The sequence below is a fragment of the Aythya fuligula genome, chromosome 5, assembly GCF_009819795.1.
Source record: "Aythya fuligula isolate bAytFul2 chromosome 5, bAytFul2.pri, whole genome shotgun sequence".
Lineage (NCBI taxonomy): Eukaryota > Metazoa > Chordata > Aves > Anseriformes > Anatidae > Aythya > Aythya fuligula.
The window spans coordinates 61,364,456-61,377,099 of NC_045563.1; positions in this window are offsets into that span (position 1 = coordinate 61,364,456).

Genomic DNA, 12,644 nt, shown 5'->3' on the forward strand with positions numbered 1-12,644 from the left:
CACTGCTGCTTCGAATCACCACAGATTTACTGGACAGGTAGCCAAAAACACACCCCAGTTTTCTTCTCTAACCATGTAATGGGGATGCCCAACCCTCCCTGCTCAGCAGGAGTTGTGGATTGTTTGTTTTAAAAGCTAGGACTTTTACAAGTAGGATAGCCAAAGAAAGGAAAGAGCAGAAGAAAAAACAGTCACCTAACCATCAATCCCCAAACTTTGCTTCCACTGAATTCAGGACAGTCCTCAGGGTTGGGTCATCTAGTTTGAAGCCCCAAAAAAGCATTCAGTAAATGCAGCTCATGACTATTTTGCCATTCAGTAATTCCTCTTCTCATATCTTGTCTTCTCACTAAGAGAGAGACTCTGTACTAGAGCAAACCAGGGAGTTTCTAGAGCCGAAGAACATACTTTCTCAGGTAGAAAAAATACGGGGAAGGCATCAGAACCTTGCTGTACATCACCCATTGTTGTGTACTGGGTAACTGCAATTTAAAAAAAAGACAACACAAAAGAGCACATCTGCCCCAAGGCAAGCAAAGGGATAACCATCTGTTTGACCTTTAATCGACGCCAACTCAAATTGCTCCATCATGTCCAGAGCCACACACTGAACCACTTGCAGAAAGGAAGTTATTTATCCCACTGATCCCCTGTAAACTTCACATTTTCTGCGTAATGTGAAAACACTGTCAAAACACCATTTATTTACTTCCTAACTTAGAGGTAGTTAAAAGGACCTTCCCCGAGCAAAAGAAAAAGCAAAGAAGCAACTCTTTTTCTGTCACGGAGCGGGCAAGTTCCTCGCTGCTGGAATGTGAGACCCCGAACTTCTCTGGAATATCTCCTGTGCAGTGACACAAAACAGTACAGGAAGGAATAACTGTTTGACCTCTCCTTTTACTGACAATAAGCACAACAAACATATGGGATGCATCTCTGTAGTGAGAAGAGCAGGCAAATTATTTATTTAATGTTATCAGGGGGCCGGAAGCATTTTATGGCTAAGAAGGTCCCCTACAAACTTGGGCTTTCATGAAAATGTTATTTTATCACCATGGAAAGAAATATATTTAGAGATGTGCTGGCCTGAAGCTTATGAAAAGTATTATGTTGCAACCATCTCCAGGACATTAGAAATCAAACAAAAGGTACCTACAGTTTCAGGAGAGATTCAAAAATTTAACTTTTTCAGAATAAAATTCATTTCAAGATGATTTTTATTATTATTTGTAGAAAAGCACACAGACTTTGGTTAGAAATACATATTTCTCTGACAAGTAGCCCAAGGCTCTATGGCAGTAATGCTAGCACATTTGACAACATGCTTTGTCAGCTTTTCATACCATGCCTATTCACTTCAGAGACCTTCACCCATCCTTTTCCAGTAATTGATACTGATCCATCATCAGTAAACATGGGAAATTATTTCCTGATCTTAGACAGGTACCATGATGATATAGCCTATGCTGGGTAGCGTGTCAAATCCATGTATTCTGATGGATAGGTTATCACCCAGAGTCACATCAAGTCTCTGGCAGTGTTTCTGAATACCCTGCATAGATTTTAGTGATCCCATTCACCCTATTACTTTGAATTTTTCTTTAGGTTTCTTAGGTCTCAAAAAAATTTAACATATGACAATGAAGGTGTGGTGATTTTTTGTTTGTTTGTTCATTTGTTTTTAAAAGATCAAATTCTAGTTTTACCATCTACACCTAAAGCTACTCATTGTTAACTAAAAACAGATCGTCAAAATTCCTTGCATTAGCACTAATATCTTTCATGGATCTTCAGTAGAGATGCTGTTTTTCAACAGAGCCAGATTCAGGCCTAGTTTGTGTTAACAACTTCAGGAAAAGAAAACAGAAACTACTTAAACCTATCCAAGTTTAATCTTTCTTCCTGACAAGTTGTGACTGTGCAGAAATTCATTTTAATGCTTTGGTGCTACTGCCATAATTAAATATCACAGATATTCACTCAGAGCTACAGCAATAAGTGTAGTTTTCACCATGTCAAAAATACAATGAACATCATACGTCCCACTCTCATCTCATGACTGCAGCATGACCAAAATAAATATATATATTTATTAAAAATAATAATAAAAAAAATAAACTAGGCACTGTTTCCTTGGGAAATAACTGGAATTTCAAGCCTTAGCACTATTTATGTATGCTACGATTTCTTATGCATGGCCTCTATCGCATGAAAAGCCTACATCAAATATGACTGCTTTCTGAAGATTGTGTGGGTTTCAAAAAATCGTTTTGCACATTCCAGAACCAGTAGGTACCCACACTGAGTTATGAATAACTCCTAACGTGCCTCAAAGCCAGCAAGCCTCTGGCACTACTTCACAATATGCCTGGCAAGAGACAGTTTTCCTATAACTGTCTCATTAGACACGAGAAGTATTTTGGAAAAAGGTATTCTACCTACTAAGCGATCTCTTTTAAGAAAGAATCACCAAAAACTCTCTTCCTTTATAGATATGCAAACAGATTTCCTCATTAGAAAAGGCTGATTTAATCACATTTATCTGTTTTTCTCCAAAGCTTCCCATATCAGCCACACTTCCAAGTGGAACTAGTACCAACTAGTATTGACTGAAAACAGGCTGTCAATGGCAGGAAAAGCTGCAAGCTTTTACATTTTGCAAGGCTTGTGCACTCAGTGGGCCCCAGAAAAGTTTACACTGGAAAGAGCAAAAGAATTGCCTGCTTCAGGGTAAAGGCAGGAGAGCCTTCCAAGCTATGGAAAAGCATCCAATTTCACTATCAAGCTTTATATGTAATTCCACAAAAAGCAGTCTGCCATTGTTCCCATGCTCCTGGAACTACTGGCTTTTACTTTTCATTTGCCTGTTAGTATTCATGTAGCTCAGGAACACTAGAGCTCAAAGATCACAAATATTCTGTTCTGGTTGCACTTGTTCATGTCTATACAGTTTGAAAGCTACTTCACTTATTTTCTATTCCCATTTGGAAAGGGAACCTGCATCAGATTCACCAACAAACAAGCTGGGGACATATACTGTACCCCATCCTCATTCCTTACACAGGCCTCTTGCAAATAACCTACACCTTCACATCCTTTATGCATAAACACTTTCTGAAGATTTATTTTTAACTAACATACCTCAGTGGCACTAACAGTGTGAGGCTTTCTCATTTGAAGTGCTAAAATCAGTTTTACTTGACCCTAAAAAGCAGGGTCCAACCCCAATTTTTCAGAGGACAGAGGAACAGAAAGGATCTGTAGTTTTAGTTCACTCTTAAATCTAGTTTACGAGCTCTGAAAGCACATCTATATTTGCGCCGTGTTCTCGTTTGGCAGATAAATGATGAAATCGCTCAGTTTTCTTGATGCCTTCAGCTGATGGTAGGCAGATTTTACATAGCTTTCTTTATCTGATTTCTACTTAAAAAAAAAAAAAATACATCCAGAAATGAATGAGAGCATTAGCCTCCACACATTCTATACTTTATGCTATTTACTACTGGATAGCCCTGGAATATTTGCAGCTGGCTGTACTGTGTTTTGTACAATGTAGCTCTTTATCACAGTTTTTATCAAAGAACTGTGGTTTAGCACAGAATAAGGCAGTGCTGTATTGAAGTTGTAATGTGGCTCAGGTTACCAGATTGCGTTTTTGATAATTTGGTATTAAAGTGCTCAACACAAAATAAAAATCAATGTTTAAGAACTGAAAGTAAGAAAAGCTCTAGTTAGAGATTGAATAAGCTGTAACATTATGGAGATTTTGCCTTACTTTCTATATTAAAATCGAGTTGCTTTGAATAAATACAAGTGAATCTCCCTATTATTTACTTTCTGAGGCAAGTTTTACACTAAACTTTTGCTAGCAGAAAGTCAGGGGCACGAGGACATGGGATTTGCAATCCACACAGCTGTGTTGGCAAAAGGCCCTAGCGTAGATGTGGTTTTACTGGCAAAATGGAACTTTTGCCAACATAGCTAATTTCTCTCTTGGGAGTTAGTTTTGCCAGTACAGCTGTGTACAGACTGGGGACATTTCAGTGGTGTTACATACTTTTACAGCTCTACCGTCACTGACTTTCAAGCGTAGGCATGCTTTTGCTCTCAACATAACAGCAGTTTGCCAATCTGGGGAGAGCAAGGGGTTGTTGTCTGAGAGCATAGCCATAACCACCTAACAGAAGAGAAAAGAAAAGAGAAAAAAAAAAAAAAAAAAAAAAAAAAAAAACAAACACAGAGAAATTTACAAATTTACCTAGTCCCTTCAATACTGCTTCCTGAAGTTCTTCCTGAAGTTAGTATTAGGACTCTTCTTAATACATTCCTTCGCATATCTCACACAACACCTTTTACCACCACAGCTGGTTATTCTGTTTGTTGAAGTGGAGGTGTGTATGTTAGCACATCATTGCAAAGCTTCTCCCTAAAAGATACTACAGATCTTTCCTTTCTTTCTGCTTTGTTCTTTTTGCTACTACCTCCCCCCATCTCACCTTCTTTCCTTTTTGCAGAAGCCTTCTCTCAGCATCTTCACATCTTTTCTGACCTTTCTTCCCCACTCTGATGGCTTACTGAAAAGCATATCACAAGACACAAAACCAAACAGGAAGAAGTTGAACTACCACTCTGCCTCCCTTCTCTAGTGATTTCAGGTGTGTTACCTTTCCATACTCTCCACCAAACTTTTGAGCATCTGGTCTCTTCTCAGGTTTGCAGCTGACACGCCTGCTAATAATTGCTATCAGCTGCAGTTCCACCCCTCTTTATGGTCTTTGCCCAGCTGCTCATTGCTCATTCTGAAGGACTTTTTTTTAGCATGCTACTTCTGATATACTGCTGAAGTTGCTCTTTAAAGTGTTGAACTACTACCACCTACAACATCCACTTATCAATTTTTCTGTTTTTCTCAAGTATTATTGCCTCCTGTCTGTAGTTCTCTTTCAAACTGGGATCTCTCCTTTCTGCGTGGGAGGCAATTTCTGCTGCTGCACCAGATACCAGACAAGGCTGCTCCCACTGCACATTTAAGAAGCTATTCTGCTCTGGTCAGAGGGCAGCTTCTGTGGTTAGACACTACAGAACACAATTGCCTCTCCATCAGTAAAATTTGGATGATATTACTCAAATTCAGTTTATGCAGAGCAGTTTCTTAATTTTCTTTAGTAACTCCTTGGTCCTTAATTCACAATCAAAAACAATAATCAAAAAAGTGCATGGTACTATTCCTGCTAGTGAGGGAAAAAGACCAAATCAAAGTCAGGGATTCATTTACATCTAAATAAAAAAAAAAAAAAAAAAAAAAAAGTAGGAACTTTATATTTTCTATCACTGCTGAAACTAGTGTCAAGTGAAAATGGGAAACATACACAGATAAGACAAAATTTCAGTATCTCAGGCATTGGGGAGAAGGGGGGAACAACAACCTGGTGGTAAAATATTGAATGCAAGAGTGTTTTTTATTGGAAGACTTTTTCAATGCTCCTTCACACAGTTGATTTAAACAAGCACAAAGCACACTGCCTTTTGAAAGCATTGTGTTTTTTCTTGGGATTTAAATTGAACCATCTAAACAGTGTCACTTAAGGTGAACTTCTAACATCAGAGTTCTGTGAAGTTTTAATTCCCAGCATCCTTTGAGGATGCTTGGTTTGGGGTTCAAAGTACTTAGGTGGCAACTAAATTTTAGTAGGCCACTTTGTTCAGTGTTAGCCACCATCAGAAGTGGCAGAGCCAGCACCTCCAAAGCAGCCCCATACTCAGCAAAGATACTCTGCAAAGTTGAAGTTTATATAATAAAGCAAATTTATTTTAAATATATTTTTATAATTTTTAAATCTATAATAGAGCAAATAAGGGACTGCTTTGTCAGTAGTTTTTCAGCACAGGAAACTAATGCCATGATTACTAACGTCTTCAAACAATCAAATGCAACAAATTGCTACCAGGTTTCTTAATAAAGAATAAGTCTTGAGTGAGATTTCTTTCAGAAGTAGATTATGTATATCAGTATATCAACTAATTCATAAAAGGTGATTCAGAAAAAAAAAATAATCCTTTTCCTCCTGAAGGTAAAATACGTATGTAGTCGTAGGAGGTAAAATTAAACACCAGAATATCCCATAAAAAGACACATCCTGATAGATGGAGGCCTCCCACCAACCCCCGGGACCTTATACTAGCACCCTTCTTTGGTATTCCCTTACTGTCTGCTGCCTGGTAGCTCCCTGCACAGATGACAATTACTTTGAAGATTATTTTTTGAGGTGACTAACTTTCCTTAATCACCATCCAGAAAACATAGATTTAGGGTTACAGATTCTACCTCGAAGATCAGGGACCTGTAGATTTGTTGCTGCCATGAAATTTCAAGTGTCTGGGTCTTTAGTGGATCTTTCCAGTGTCTGTATTATTTGATTTGGGTTTACAATTATTCACATAGCTGCCTCTCCCAAATTTCTGACACATAATCTTGACCTTAGCTCCAGTTATTTAACATCCAGACAGAAGCAGTAAACAAATAGAAGCAAGCCTGTGATACTTCTAATGATTAAATATTTAGCATTGGTATTGAATCGTTTTTATTTCTTATAGAGGACTCTCACTAATTTTCTAAACACATGAGAGGCTTATAAACTGGCCTGGATTTTGGGGCAAACATACAAGACTTCCATACTGTGCAGGTGTGTGTGGTTTTTAAATTGTTAATGTGATTCAGTCTAGTGGTTTTTTTGTTTGTTTGTTTGTTTTTGGTTTTGTTTTTTTTTTTTTTTTTTTTTTTTTTTTTTTTTGTGTTTTTTTTTTTTGTTTTTTTTTTTTTTTTTTAATTCTATTCAGTGCAAGAAAATTAAGAGATATAATTGCCAGTGCTTAGAAATTCATTCCTAACTTAAAGAAGAGATACTGTACACCCAGAGAGGTTATTCTGCTTTTTTGGGGGGGGGAGGAGGGGGGGATTTCTGTATGAAATAAAAAATTGAATTACTGTCTCAAGTGCAAAACAAAACCCCAGCATGATTGGAAGACAAATAACTAACACTGCATTTGGTGGCCATATGAAATCCATGCAATGATACACTGCTTCTCATAATGGACCAGGTAATTTTGTCCAACAAAAATGTTGGACTGGGGCTCCAACATACAGCTTCCAACAGATTTTGTGATAAAGCTGAGAGCTTTTTATATGTATCTGGGAGAGATTCTCCCTTCCCTCTAGTACCAGCCATACATTTCCTAAATACCCTAAGAGTACAGGCTGCAGATTCAACTTACCCTGAGCTTTGCATTTCTCAGATATTGTCAATTTGCATCACAAGCATAAAGTTATCTAATGTACAAAAGCTTTAATGCTCCTTCCACATCATATAACAACACATGTTTATTTGAGTGCTAAATAAAAGCTTTCAGAACTTTAAAGTGACTTTATGAATTGTATGTACCATAAAATAAACATTAGAGTATAATAATATTCTATAATTTGGAAAACAGCAACAAAAAACAGTAGAAGACAAAAGAACAAATGCTTGAATCATCTGCTGCATGTCAGAAACATTAAATTAATTTATGCAATAATGTAAGCACAGTGATGTTAAGGTAATATGAAGGACATAAATTATACATTATTATTGTCAGTTCTAGCACTTATCCTCGTGGTATGTCAAAATAAATCCTGATATGTTAATATTTATAGAAATGAACAACAAGTGTTACAGCTCAGGGATTCATCTGTGATATTTTTATATATAATTTGCATTTGCACATATGGCCGTCATTGTCTTTTCTGTAATTTGAGAGGTAAGCATCATGCAATTCATTTCTAATGCATTTTACATTACCATGAAAGCACATTATGCTTCCTCCACTAACGCTTTTCAAATAGATGGCCTGCAATGATTTAGAGATTGCACAAAACGACTCAGCAAATGGTTGACAATTTACCTGCAAAATCGGCAGTAACAATAGGTTACTGGTGAGTGAAGTACATACTTTGCTAGGGACAGATTTTCTCCACAGAGTAAGTACATGCAGAAGTTCCCGCAGTGACGTGTTTCTTGAGGATTAACACCCCCAGAGAATATACATTTTCATTCTTTACATTTTCACAAGGGAAGGGAATAATTCATCCTCCTTCCCCTAAAAACTAAGGATCTGTAATTTACCTCCTTTTACCATCCCTGTTTTCATACAACAAACCAGTTTCTGGCTGAAGGTAACTGAATGTGACTTGACTTAGTATTTGAAGCTGATGGGAGCAATTTCCAGAAAAGCAATTCAAGAGAGGGTTCCCCCAAAGGATTAAGTACACTCAGAGCTGCTGCTACCTCAGAAGCTAGAGGCAGACATTCTTCCTTCAACAAGAGACCATAATTTCTCCCCTGAGTAAGGGTGGGTTTGGGATTTTGGCCTTGGGCCATGTCTTCTGGGGTCTGGGAACCATGCTTTGGATAAAAAGGTAGCTACAGAGTTTATATATTGCTGAGTCTACAAGTAAGGCTACTGTTTCTAATTACCCAAAATCATATTGTTTTTTTCCAGAAAAGTGTGAAAATACTTATACTCCCTGAGTCAGCAGTAAAAGACAACCTAAGCCTTACATTTGTGTTCTGCTTATGGAAGAACTGCCATGTCAAAATGATTTGGCTGTGTCTGATGATCCTTTTCCAACTGTCTTGTTCACAGCTGAAGTTTGTTGCCCCCAAGTTCATCTGTCAGGATTTCCAGTGTGGAAGAATCTAAGTTCAAATTTTTGTATCTTTATTAATGCAGATGCCTTTTTTTTTTTTTTTTTTTCCCAAAAAAACTCAGCAGCCCTCACTTTTTTACCTTTTTTACCAACTTTTACCTTTGTCACATTTTCTGGAAGGGCTCATCTGGAAAATAGCTTCATAACTTTTGGTTTCACCCCCAAAGTATTTCTGGGTTTGCTCGTATCAACCTAAATATCCAACTTAAATATTAATCTTGATGTTACCATATCAATCAACCGTGATGTTAAATATAAATCAACCTAAATATTAATCTTGATGTTACCATAGGCCCTGAATGCCCAGAGGACAATTAGTAGAGAAAGTTAGAAAATAAGCCATGAAGAACATTGACAGTTTTGCATTGTGCTACAAAACACAGTGAAACTCCATTTAGAATTGCATAAGCATACAAGGAGTTGCAAGAGAACACACAGGGAATTATCACAGAGCAGTTTCTGATCAGCATACTCTAAAATCAGATTAACACTTGTAAGAAAAGGGGCTGCACCGGCAAAAATTGACAGTTTATATAGTTCTGTAAGCCCTTTGTCAGATGTGACAACATGGAACAAAAATCCTACTTGATTTCATATTTCAACAAGAGGGAAAACAAACAAACAAACAAACAAAACAAAACAAAAAACACCAACCCAACAGCCACATTTTAATAGAATCCATGTACAATTCTGTAGAGTGAAGAATGGCACAAGGGAATACAATCTCTTCACAGAGCAAAGGCATACTTGAAAGAATTCCATACCAGTACAAGCAGCAAACCATATATATATAAAGTATATATGTGTTTATATATATATATGTATATAAAAGTAAAACATAGTATGTGGGTCTGATTTATCACTTGCCTTTTGTTTATAACTTTCTATGCTTCACAGAAGTATAGGATTCTCTTCCATCATTGAAATGAAACTGCTGTCATCACTGCAGTGAAATGAAATACTATAAAAGGCTGCTTGAACGTTCTGGGAACAAAGAGGAAATAGCCTTGGTGTAAGTTCGGAAAAAGCTTCTAAGCATGCAACTTTACAACAGCGTTTAGTCCCTTTGGAATAGGTCTTCAGCTACCATAAATGTTATCACTTCCCTGGAATCAGTGGAAAAATAGCAATTGATATCAACTACAGATTTGTTCTACCGACTTCAAAGGACCTACTTACACTGCACACATTTAAAGCAAGTGTATAAACCTTTCCAACACTGGGGACTTTAATGCAAGCACACCAAATCCTGATGTCCTTACTTAATATTTTACACTATTCTTCTTTAGAAATCTCTCTTTGGAATCAATCAGGACAAGTACTGAACATAGTACTACAAGGTGTTTTCAGACCACAATGATACATCTGAGAGTCTGACATGTCAAGGCTGTTGGGAAATACTCCTTAGCCAAATAAAGTTTTTAGTTTCATGTATATTTGTATTCTGGAACTGAAAACTTTTTCATTTCTTGGGCTTAGGATAGAAAAGACTAATTTTTATTTATTTATTTATTTTTCTCAATTGTAACTTTCCCAATTTAGATAAAACAGAGAAGAGAGAGTGAAAAATGGAGGGAGGTTGGAAAAAAGCACATGTAGATATTATAGATTTAAACTGATTCAGTACCAAGAGGGAAAAATAAGAAAGGCAAGGAAAGAAAAAAAAAAAAAAAAAAAAAAAAAAGATTTCTAAAATAGTGAATGTGTTTTGCAAACTTTTTTTTTTCAGCTTTATCAAACAGAAACTATGTCAAATATTTTAAAATTTTCTATAAATTGTTTTTCCAGCCAGTTCTCATACACGTAGCCTCTTATGTTTTATGTATTCTTTGAGTAGAATTTTAGGAAAATATAAGATAATGTTAAAGGCGTTTACTGTGGGCCCATCCTTCTTGAGCACTCATAAATCTTGATTAGGGGAATGGGAGTTTAAAGTATAAAAGCACACTGTGTATTCCTTCCAATTTCTCCCTCACTTGGTTTCATCTAGACTTCTATTGTATATATTTGTATAAATTGTGCAAAATTACTGGAAAATTCCAATAATGGGTATACAGAAAAACAGAGTAAATGGCACTTGCCAGCTAGAAAGGAGGTAAAGGTGCAAATTTATAGTGCATTGATAGGGCTAAAGCTGCCTCTACTCTCCTGGATATAAAGGACCATTTACAAAATGGTCAATAGTGCAAAAGTACTTTCAAGAGATACTTGATCTGGGCTACCTAGTGAGAGCCAGGAATTTCTGGGGTTTAAGTGGAAGCCTGATGCTTGTTTTTCTGTTTTCTTTTGAGTTTGCCATCACAGTCTTAAAATGTATTTTTGGGGTCAATTTTTGTTTTCTCCCCATTGCAACATTTCTAGTTGTTTTCTCAGTGCTGCTTAATAATGGCTTCCTTGTTCCCTCTAGTCCCATCCATCACATTCCTTCCCTATTTTATCTTCCTTATCTTTCTAACCTCTTTGTTTTTTGTTTGTTTGTTTTTGTTTATTTAATTTTATGAGTTTCTCACGCATGGCCTTTCTTCTTGTCTTTCACTCATAGTGTTCTTCCCTCAGCTAACCCACAGTCTCCAGCAGCATTCTCACCCAAAAGATAGCAGGACACACCCTCATCTTTTAGACAGAAAACCAGCAGGCCCCCAGGCAATCCTTCTGCATGGAGAAAATCCTTAACTGGCACTGAGCCACTAAATCAACATATATGGCATAGTTTTTTCTTGCCCATGGAATACAGGATATGTCTGGAAACTAAATGTCCTCACTGGATGATCCTAGTGCAGTATCAGCTGCACTGAACAACCTTGCAGACAGCAAACCAGCCATGAGTTAGCACACTCCTGATGTTAACCTAAATTACACTGGCCATCAGGAAACAGCTAGGGGATTTAGAATGGGTAAGCAAGCATAAATATACTGTCTTCAGAATCTTCTGTTTCCAAAATCATTTCTTTCTTTCTCCCTGCACCATGGCATTCACTGGTCAGGTACATGGCTCTGCTCCCTAGAAAAAGTTCTGCTCCTCTTTCTGTCCATGACATAAACTGGCAGGATATTTTGTTATTGAGCACAATTTCCAGGAAATCACCTATCAGGTCAAGGTTTCCTGATTCTGCTGAGCTCTTGTTTAGATAGAAGTCAAGTCTACAATATCCCCAGCAAGGCAGAGAAGCAGCATGTATGTGGCTCCAGTGAAGGAACTGAAGTCAGAGAGAACCAAAAAAGGTCTAATACCCAGCAACAAATCAAGCTGTCCTATACACAGACAGGATCTATTGTACTTAGTGAGTCCTAAAGTGACATATCCACATATCCCTTTGTAAGGGAGAGCAACAAGAACAAATTTCTGAATTTTCAGGATCTATTTATACTTTTCTACAACATTCACCACTCTCATCTGGGATTATGTTGAGTCAAATCAGCTTGCTACTATCTTGCTTCACAGTTTCATACTTTTTATTTTTTTTTTTTTTTTTTTTTTTTTGATCTCTCAGGCATAAACACGAAGCATTCCTAATTCCTAATGCCACTGGTAAAAAAAAAAAAAAAATCTAAAAATAAAATAGAAATACAAGTTCACACTGAGATAATTTTATTCCAGCTAGAGAACCAATACACCGAGTCATGTGGCGTGCACCTGTAGCTCACTCTCTTTCCTGTCTTTTACAGATATTAGGCTTTGGTAGTAAACACACATCCCACACTTTCTCAGGGTGGTATGGGGGTGAAATAGCCTGTGGGTATTGACAGCAGCCAGGCAGGGATGTGCATGTCAGCACCAGCTGTTCTCTACAAAGAATGCGTGTTATCATGCTAAACAGGATGCATCTTTTCCACATTAGGCTGGTAAAGCTTTGCAACTTTGTCAACCTTTTTAACATTCAACAAATTCTTTTAAACATAT